Source organism: Myotis nattereri, assembly GCF_964212035.1.
Source record: "Myotis nattereri genome assembly, chromosome: 21".
NCBI lineage: Eukaryota > Metazoa > Chordata > Mammalia > Chiroptera > Vespertilionidae > Myotis > Myotis nattereri.
In genome coordinates, this window is record NC_138097.1 from 7,686,807 (window position 1) to 7,696,314 (window position 9,508).

The window sequence follows — 9,508 nt, forward strand, 5'->3', positions numbered from 1 at the left end:
TATAAATGCCGTTCTAGCATGTATGAACTGAAAATAACATATGTTTTAAAAGGTCCTTGAAGACACCGGGGAGTGGAATGAGCCCGCGCTGAGAGCAGCACCACACAGGCTGTTATGAGGATGTGGCCTAGTTGCCAGCCCAGCTGGCTCCACCCCTGGGGAAGCAGGCCCCGCCCCCAGGGAAGCAGGCCCCGCCCCATGGGAACAGGCCCCACCCATGGGAAGCAGGCCCCGCCCTCAGAAAGCAGTGGGGGCCCTCAGAAAGCTGGCGGAGGCGAGCCCAGAATTACTGATGGTCTTGCTAATGATCTCAATGGCCTCCTGGACCTTGTCCTCCTTGATGACCAGCAGAGGCGGAACCTGATGATGTCACCGTGGGTGGGCTTGGCCAGAAGTCCATTATCTCGAAGGCGCAGGTGCACCTGCCAAGCATCAGAATCTTTGGTTTCCCGGGTGACGATGGCGTTCAGCAGCACCTTCCCACGCCCGGTGGTCACGATGTACGAGGGCAGCTTCCTGAGCTCATTCTCTTCTTCCAAAACCTCGCGGGTGGCAATGGCCCCGCGGCTTCCCAGGTGCTTGCCCCCGTACGTGGAGCCGGGCTCCGGGGCTGGATGGTCAGCATGATCTCATGGTCACACAGCACCGCCCACACGGGGTACAGGCCACCAGAAAGGGCCTTGCCCAGGAGGACGAGGTCAGGCCTGACATTTTCATGGCCGACCGCCAGCCATCGACCAGTCCTGGCCAGTCCCGTCTGGGTCTCATCCAATAAACAGGACCGGGTGCCTGGCGCGGAGCTCGCGCACACACCTCAGTCAGCCTGGGTCGGGACAATGACGCCCACCTCGCCATGAATGGGTTCCATGAACTCAGCATCATTTGGATCCTGAAGAGCACGCTTGAGAGCAGGCAGGTCATTGTAGGGAATGATCTCGAACCCCGGCATGAAGGGGCCAAAGCCGTCATCGCTGCTGGGGTCCGTGGAGCTGGAGATGGCACACAGAGTCCTGCCCCAAGTTTCCAGCTGCGAAGATGATCTTGGCTTTGTCCTTGGGGATGCCCTTCACGGTGCACCCCAAAGCTGCGCTAGCTTGCAAGCGGTCTCCCCGGCCTCCACCCTGTGTTCATGGGGAGAACCTGGTGGTAGGTGAGCTTCATGATATTCTCCGCGTCCTCGCCCGGCACATTTTTGTAGGAGGCCCGCGAGGTCGGCGTCAGCTTCTCCTCCTGGCTCTTCAGGGCGTCCACGATCTTGGGGTGGCAATGCCCTTGGTTGACGGCGCTGTGCGCACTTAGGAAATCAAAGTATTTCCTGCCTTCCACATCCCACAGGGAAATACCTGTCCCTCTCTCCAGGGTGACCAGTAAGGGGTGGTAAAGAGTGTCCCAAAATTCACGCAAGATTTGAATTTTGCGTGAGCATTAACAACAACAAAAAATAAAAGCCTAATTTTACTTGGTTTATTGAATCAGATTCTAATATCTGTTACCCTGTGATTTCAATCCCTTCAATTTGATAAGCACTACCAAGTACCAATTATGGCCCAGGAGCAGGGACAATGAAGACCAATGAAGACCATGGCTTTGCATATGTGCCAGCAAAGCCGTGGAGGCCATTTACCCGATGTGCTATTCCATACATAACCCTATACTGTATACTTTATGAATCAATAAAAAAATTACAATTTTTAATTATAAACTTGTTTTCTATCAAAATTACTTCTTGCGTGAATTTTGGGACACCCTTTACTTGTGAGCGCCATACTTGGCTTCCCTTTCAAAATCTTCATCAGACGATAGACGGCCTTGGACTGTTTTCTTAGTCACCACTTATGTAGCAGAAGCCACCGGCGTGTGGGCGCCCCGGCAAAGCCCCACCACAGTCTGCAGACGAGCTAGCTTGGAAAGCATTGTGTCCTTGGAGCAGGAATCCCACTGACCAGCTAACCTTTCTTCCCGCGGTTCAGATGGAAATGCAGATTGTTCAGCCTGGATCCAGGGACGATCTGCTGGGTCCAATAATCCCTGGTGACGCCTCCGGCTCAGAACCAGCGGCTACGTCTCGGTGGCAGCACACTGTTTGATTCTTGCATGGAGCCTGACTGAGGATGGAACCCACAACCTTGGCACTATTGAGATAATGCTTTAATCAAATGAGCTCTCTGGCTAGGGAGAAACTTATTGGGGGTTTTTAGTAAAATAAGTCACTAATGTATCTGAGAATGGATAGATACCAGAACCACTGGGATGAGAGATAGTGATGGAAGGCAACGGTGATTCTCGGGTCATGCATCCCGGGACCAGAGAGGAGGGAGCCTGATTCTGGGTTGTGTCACCTGACAACTGCCCTTTCATAATCCAGGACCCCTCAGCAGATATCGGAGAGCCGGTTTCAGCCGATTCCCTGCAGGCCAGGCTGCAGGACCTCACCTGCCAGAGGAATCCCACTCACTACACAGACACCCTTGAAGCCAAGGCGCTGCCCCAGGTGCGGCCTAAAGGGGAGGGACTGGGGGAGGTTGGCAATAGGGTGTGAGGAACCCATCTAAGCCAGTCCCACCCCACTTGTCACATTCTAATTAATTTCCTTTCAATGTGCACAAGTCCATACACCCAGTCACTAGTAAAATATAATGATGTACTACTGAAATATCTTATGTCCATGTTCAATGCCAACATTTTGGCAGTTTGAATGTGGTGGTGATATTTACACCAGGGAAGTTTTCAACTACTACAAACCTAGACTTCAATGTATCATTAAATGCTTAAACTTAAAGAACACTGGTGGAGAATTAACAATGCAGATTAAATGTATAAGTGTATGGTACAAGTGGACTATAAATCGTACATAGGGTAAAAACTGAGAAAAAACATTTTGTTTATAGAATTCAAAAACCAAGAATCCCATATGGCCAAAAAATCAGTCGAGTATCTGAAGACTGAGTGAAATTCAAACATATGTCATAGAGGCTGCACCACCCTCCTACTGGTTAGAATAAAATAATAAATTAACTTTAAAAATAAACAAAAAATCCTGAGCATTTTAACAAAGAAGATAAAGACAGGGAAAGAAATACATGAAGAAATGATCACCATCAAACATTTTTATGGAAATGAAGTTAAAACAAAAGTGAGTGAACAGTACACTCAGTGATGGGGCTAGTACTTAAAAAGATTAACCTTTGCATGTGCTGGCAGAGTTGCATAGAATTTTCTGGGTGGGTGGGAAGGCAAAGTGATTGACCATTTTAGGTCACACTTCCATATATGTTGAAATGTACCACATTCACTGACACTGGAACAATTTAAGACATACATCTGTAGAAAGAATGGAATACAATATTCTGAGCTGTTTTATTTATAAAACCCCAAACGTAGAAATAACTGAAATCATAGGCAGCTCAACAGTAAAAGTGGTTATCCATAGAATACAATGTTTTCTAGAAATAAAAAATTAACTATTTATATAAACGTTAGTGTTAAATCTCAAACTATCTGTGTAGCATGAAGGAAGCCAGTGTTTGTTAAAGAGAATTCACCTTACAGTGCCAATAAAATTATGAAAAATATGAACTACTCTACTGTAAAGGAAGGTAAATCAATGTCTGCATGGAGGGTTGGGGAAGCAGAAATATTACAAAATGACTGGAGGTAAATACAGAGTGTGGCAAATTTAGGTTTAGAGTAGTTGGTGTTGAAAATAATGCACTAATAAATAACAACACAAATATAAAAACACCTTTAGAAAAAAGATCATAAACCAGAGCAGAGGAGAGCTCAGAGTTTGCAGGTTGGTGAATAAGAAACCTTCAAAATTTATCAAAGCATAATGTGAGTACCACTATGTCCCTGAAAGAGATAGCACTTCTTAGCTGAGAACGGGTGCTCTGGATGAATCCTGGGTCAGGTCCATTTTCTAGTCATAGAGAAATGAATGAAGATACTGCCAAGAGCTTGGAGAAACCATAATTACCTCAAACAGAAGCGAGAACACAGAATACATTCCCCTGAGCACCCAGGGAATGTGACCGATGCACACTCCTCAGGTGAGCCAGGTGTTAGAGGTGAAATCTCTTCAGCGATAAACACTCACAGTGACATCATTTGGGTTGTAGGTCTCAGCATGTTAGCAAGTACAACGCAGCTCCTTCAAGTCTCACTTGTACCTCAAATTTATAACGAATCTAGCAGAGTGTATGTTGTCATTAAAGGGGTTTACATTCATGTAAATGGGTCCCACAGAGCCCCTTAAGTATTCTTATTCTTGGTGAGAAAAATAAAACATTCCCTGCATATTTACATCTTTTCTCCAGGGTGAAATTTCAGGTGTCTAACCAGGTTGTGGTTGTAGCTAAAAGAAATCCCACAATCAATACACTCACCAGTGTGAGCTCTCTTGTGTTCACTCGGGATAGAGCTTTCACTAAAGGATTTCCCACATTCGCTACACTCATATGGCTTCTATCCAGTGTGAAGTCTGTGGTGTTTAGTGAGGGAAGATCTTTCACTGAAATGCTTCCCACATTCACTACACTCATATGGCTTTTCCCCGGAGTGAACTCTGTGGTGGTTAGTGAGGGTAGCCTTTTCTCTGAAATGCTTCCCACAATCACTACACTCATATGGCTTTTCTCCAGTGTGAACTCTTTGGTGTATAGAGAGGGCAGCCTTTTCTCTGAAATGCTTCCCACATTCACTACACTCATATGGCTTTTCTCCAGTGTGAACTCTGTGGTGGTTAGTGAGGGTAGCCTTTTCTCTGAAATGCTTCCCACAATCACTACACTCATATGGCTTTTCTCCAGTGTGAACTCTTTGGTGTATAGAGAGGGCAGCCTTTTCTCTGAAATGCTTCCCACATTCACTACACTCATATGGCTTTTCTCCAGTGTGAACTCTTTGGTGTACAGTGAGGGCGGCCTTTTGTCTGAAATCCTTCCCACATTCACTACACTCATATGGCTTTTCTCGAGTGTGAACTCTGTGGTGTTTAGTGAGGTGACACCTTTGACTGAAGGACTTGCCACATTCACTACACTCACATGGCTTTTCTCCAGTGTGAACTCTGTGGTGTATAATGAGGGCAGACCTTTCACTGAAATGCTTCGCACATTCACTACACTCATATGGCTTTTCTCCAGTGTGAACTCTGTGGTGTTTAGTGAGGGCAGCCTTTTCTCTGAAATGCTTCCCACATTCACTACACTCATATGGCTTTTCTCCAGTGTGAACTCTGTGGTGTATAATGAGGGCAGTCCTTTTACTGAAATGCTTCCCACATTCACTACACTCATATGGCTTTTCTCCAGTGTGAACTCTGTGGTGTTTAGTGAGGGCAGTCCTTTCAGTGAAATGCTTCCCACATTCACTACACTCATATGGCTGTTCTCCAGTATGAACTCTGTGGTGTATAGTGAGTTGAGACCTTTGACTGAAGGACTTGCCACATTCACTGCACTCATATGGCTTTTCTCCAGTGTGAACTCTGTGGTGTTTAGTGAGGGCAGCCTTTTCTCTGAAATGCTTCCCACATTCACTGCACTCATATGGCTTTTCTCTAGTGTGAACACTGCGGTGTTTAGTGAGAGCAGTGCTTTCACTGAAGACCTTCCCACAATCAGTACACTCATAAGGCTTTTCTCCAGTGTGAACGCTCCCATGTGCAGGGTGGTTAAACATTTGTCTAGACTCTTCCCCACATTTATTATACTCATAAATCATATCTCCAGAGCAGAGACCTTTCTGATAAGCAACTTTCTCTTTCTGGCTGGCAGCTCTTTCACATTCAACCCACTGGTGATGTCTTTTTCCACTGAGACATTCCTGTGAAATCTCATTGTTACTGTGTGGCTCCATAGTGTTAAGAGTGGCTTGGTGCTGGAGAAGCCCTAAGATGGCTGGGGAGTCTTCCCCAAGCTCTGTACTAGCTACAGGCATCCCAGATAAGTAGAAGCAGCAACTGTTCACAAGCAAGGTACTCTCTAAATCTTCCTTCCAGGGCTTCTCTCCACTGGCATCCTTCTGTTGGTGGTGAGGGTTTGCACTGAAACACAAGTCTCTCAAACATGCATCACTTAAGAACACATTCTTCTCAAAGTAAACCACTTGTAACTCACTCAGGTGCAAAATATCTTTTAACACTGAGAAGCATGGCTTACACAGATGGGTCCTCTGGGTGGCTGCAGCTGTCTTGGAAGCCCTGACCTGAGAATCTCCTACAGATACACTGTGCTCAGAATAGGCCTCCACATCATCCATCTTACGCCAAGGACCTGAAAACAGAGGAATGATGAAGGAAATGAATGACTCTGGTGATAGGGGTAAGTCCCATCATAAAAGTGGGTTGCACATACTACACTGGTTTCATGCAATTGGCTGAAAATAAAAGACCTGAAAGATGGATTAGTAAGAGGTCACTGTGAAGTTCTTGAGCACTGAAGATCACAAAACAAGGGAGACTTCAACAGAAATAGAGCAGAAACATGACAAGTACCACATGGAAGAGAAGCGGACTGTCCAGCTCAATCTGCTGCTAACAGCATTCAGTAGATCAGTGATGGCGAACCTATGACATGCGTGTCAGAGTTGACACACGAACTCATTTTTCTGGTTGATTTTTCATTGTTAAATGGCATTTAAATACATAAAATAAATATCAAAAATATAAATCTTTGTTTTACTATGGTTGCAAATATCAAAAAATTTCTATTTGTGACATGGCACCAGAGTTAAGTTAGGGTTTTTCAAAATGCTGACACGCCGAGCTCAAAAGGTTTGCCATCACTGCAGCAGATCTTCTATGCTGGTGACACGGGCAAGCTGTATAGAAGGTTGGTTACATCTCATTCCAAGTAAAATCCAATAAACAAGTTGCTGGTATTTTAGGGGTATTTAGCATGTACACTGAGTGGCCAGATTATTATGACCGGCCAGATTATTATGACCACCCCATCAGTACAATGAAATGAATTAGTTATGCAAAGAATAATAATAATGATAATAAAACCTTGAGAGTATTTGCTTAGGAAGTTTTCAATATTCAGTATTTTGGAAGTGACAATGAAGTACTGATGAGGTGGTCATAATAATCTGGCCAGTCAGTGTATGTGCTCCTTATAACACTTGCATAGGTCCATGTTGTAGAATACTGCAGAAAGAGATGTGCAAACGAATAGGTGATGTAAAAAGGACACAAATGCAAAGATAGCCAAAGCTAGAAAGTCATTCATGAAATGAGAAGCCAGCAAAGTGTCAAATATGGACAAGGAAATGTATAAATGAGGGGTGGCCATTGGAACTTGCACCAAACATCATTAGACAGGAGCAGGTTCCTGGTACAATCTGAACACCATCCTTATGTCATACCTCCCCCGAGCTGCAACTCAGCCAGGCCAGGCTTCCCCTAGGAACATCCTGTACGTTCACCCTGCAGAAACCCAGGGTTCTCCCTGCACCTCCTTCTCTAGAAATATCTAAAAACTAAATATTCCAAGTATGAATGAAAGACAACAGAGGCGAGCAGCCATCACTTGCCCATAGTATCCGGTTTGCAATAGTATTCACATAAGGTAATATTACAAACAACAATGGAAGGAGGGTCTTACAATAACAGCCCCTGGTTCTTGTATATAAAGAAGATACCTGGCACAGGCATTCACCAAGGTCCTTATCTACAGAAAAGGTGCAGAAGTGGAGGCCATGGATCTGGATATAGTCATCCTTCCTGGGTGAGGAAGAGCAGGAGGGACCCATTAACCTGTCTGTAAGACTGCTGACACCCAGAAACTTCCTGCAGTTTCTGAGGCAACTGGTGTTAGGGAAGTTTGTGGAGTCTATTGCTCAGGGCTCTCTGAGAGCTCAGCACTGACAGCCACAGCCCATTTCACAAGACAGTGGGGGAAATTAGCAGAGCCCATGGTCTTGCTTTGAGAGAGAGAGAGTGCTATGTTAGGAGAATAAATAAAGAATGGACATCACTTCAGGACACTACGAGAGATGAAGGTCTTACCTACAAATGATACAAGTGAAAACACTTCCAGCATCACATCACAGTACAGACGTCTCTGAGCCTCATCAAGGATCTCCCACTCCTCCTGAGCGAACGAAATGGCCACGTCCTCAAAGTTCATATCCTGTCATAATGAGGACAGTACATCCCATGATAAGATTCTCTCTTGAGATGCCAAGTTTGTCACACTCCCCACCCTGCACCACATCCATCTGCTTCCTCTACTCCCCACATCAGGGAACACAGCAGGCCTTAGTCACATCAAAGTCAATCTCTCCTTATATTCCTACTAGAGGCCCGGTGCACAAAAATTTGTGCACTTTGGGGGGAGGCCCTCAGTCCAGCCTATGCCCTCTTGCAGTCTGGGACCACTCGGATGATGTCCACCTGCTCGCTTAGGCCCACTCCTTGGTGGATCGGGCACAAGCTGGTAGTCACACAACCCTCTGGCAGCCCGGAAATGTCCATTTGCCAGCAGGAAGCAGGCCTAAGCTGCAGTCGACATCCTTCATGCTGCTGAGGAAGTGGGAGAGGCTCCCACCAGCACCGCTGTACTGGCAGCCATCAGCCTGGCTTGTGGCTGAGGAGAGCTCCCCCTGTGGGAGTGCACTGACCTCCAGGGAGCAGCTCCTGCACTGAGCGTCTGCCCCCTGGTGGTCAGTGTGTGTCATAGTGACGAGTCAATCCCAGTCGTTCTGCTGTTAGGATCAGTTTGTCTATTACCCTTTTATTATATGGGATAGAGGCCTGGTGCATGGGTGGGGGCCGACTGGTTTGCCCTGAAGGGTGACTGGGATCAGGGTGGGGGTCCCTCTGGGGTGCCTGGCCATCCTGGGTGAGAGGCTGATGGCTGTTTGCAGCTGGTCACATCCCCTTCAGGGTGGAGGTCCCCACTGGGGTGCCTGGCCAGCCTGGGTGAGAGGCTGATGGCAAGCCCCCTCCCCAGTGGGGAACCTCACCCCATGCAGGTTTGGGTAGCCTGGGTGAGGGGCTGAAGGCTGTTTACAGGCTGACCACACCCCCTTTAGGATGGGGAGTCCAGCTGGGGTGCCTGGCCAGTCTGGGTGAGGGGCTGAGGGCTGTTTTCAGGCTGGCCAAGCCTCCTGGCGATGGAAGCTCCCAGCCTCTCCTTCTTTTCTTTTCTTTTTTTAATTCTCGGATTTATTTACCTTCTATAATTGAAATTGTAGCTTTGAGAGGAGATCAGAGCTGGCCAGGGTGGGCAGGAGGGAAGCCTCCTGGTCACTCCAGCAGCGTGGCCATGGCCAGCTGAAAGCAGGTATCTGGGGTTTATTTACCTTATATAATTGAAACTTTGTTGCTTTGAGTGGAGCTCAGATCCCACCCTGGCAAGCGGGAAGCTTGGCTTCCTCCATCATTGGGGCAACCAAGTCCCCTGCTTGTTCCAGCTCCGTGGCTGCTGGCCGCCATCTTGTTTGGTTAATTTGCATATAGTTGTTCTGACTGGCTGGTGGGCGTGGCTTAAGGCATAGCGAA

The 9,508-nt window shown here is 46.8% G+C and overlaps 1 pseudogene across 1 annotated transcript; it reads right to left on the reverse strand.

Moving 5' to 3' along the window:
• Nucleotides 1-237: 237 nt before the first annotated feature.
• LOC308535806 (ornithine aminotransferase, mitochondrial-like) lies at nucleotides 238-1,914 on the reverse strand (annotated as a pseudogene). Its single transcript has 2 exons — nucleotides 1,754-1,914; nucleotides 238-1,381 (listed from the first exon to the last, which is right to left on the reverse strand). The product of its transcript is annotated as an ornithine aminotransferase, mitochondrial-like (transcript).
• Nucleotides 1,915-9,508: the final 7,594 nt, after the last annotated feature.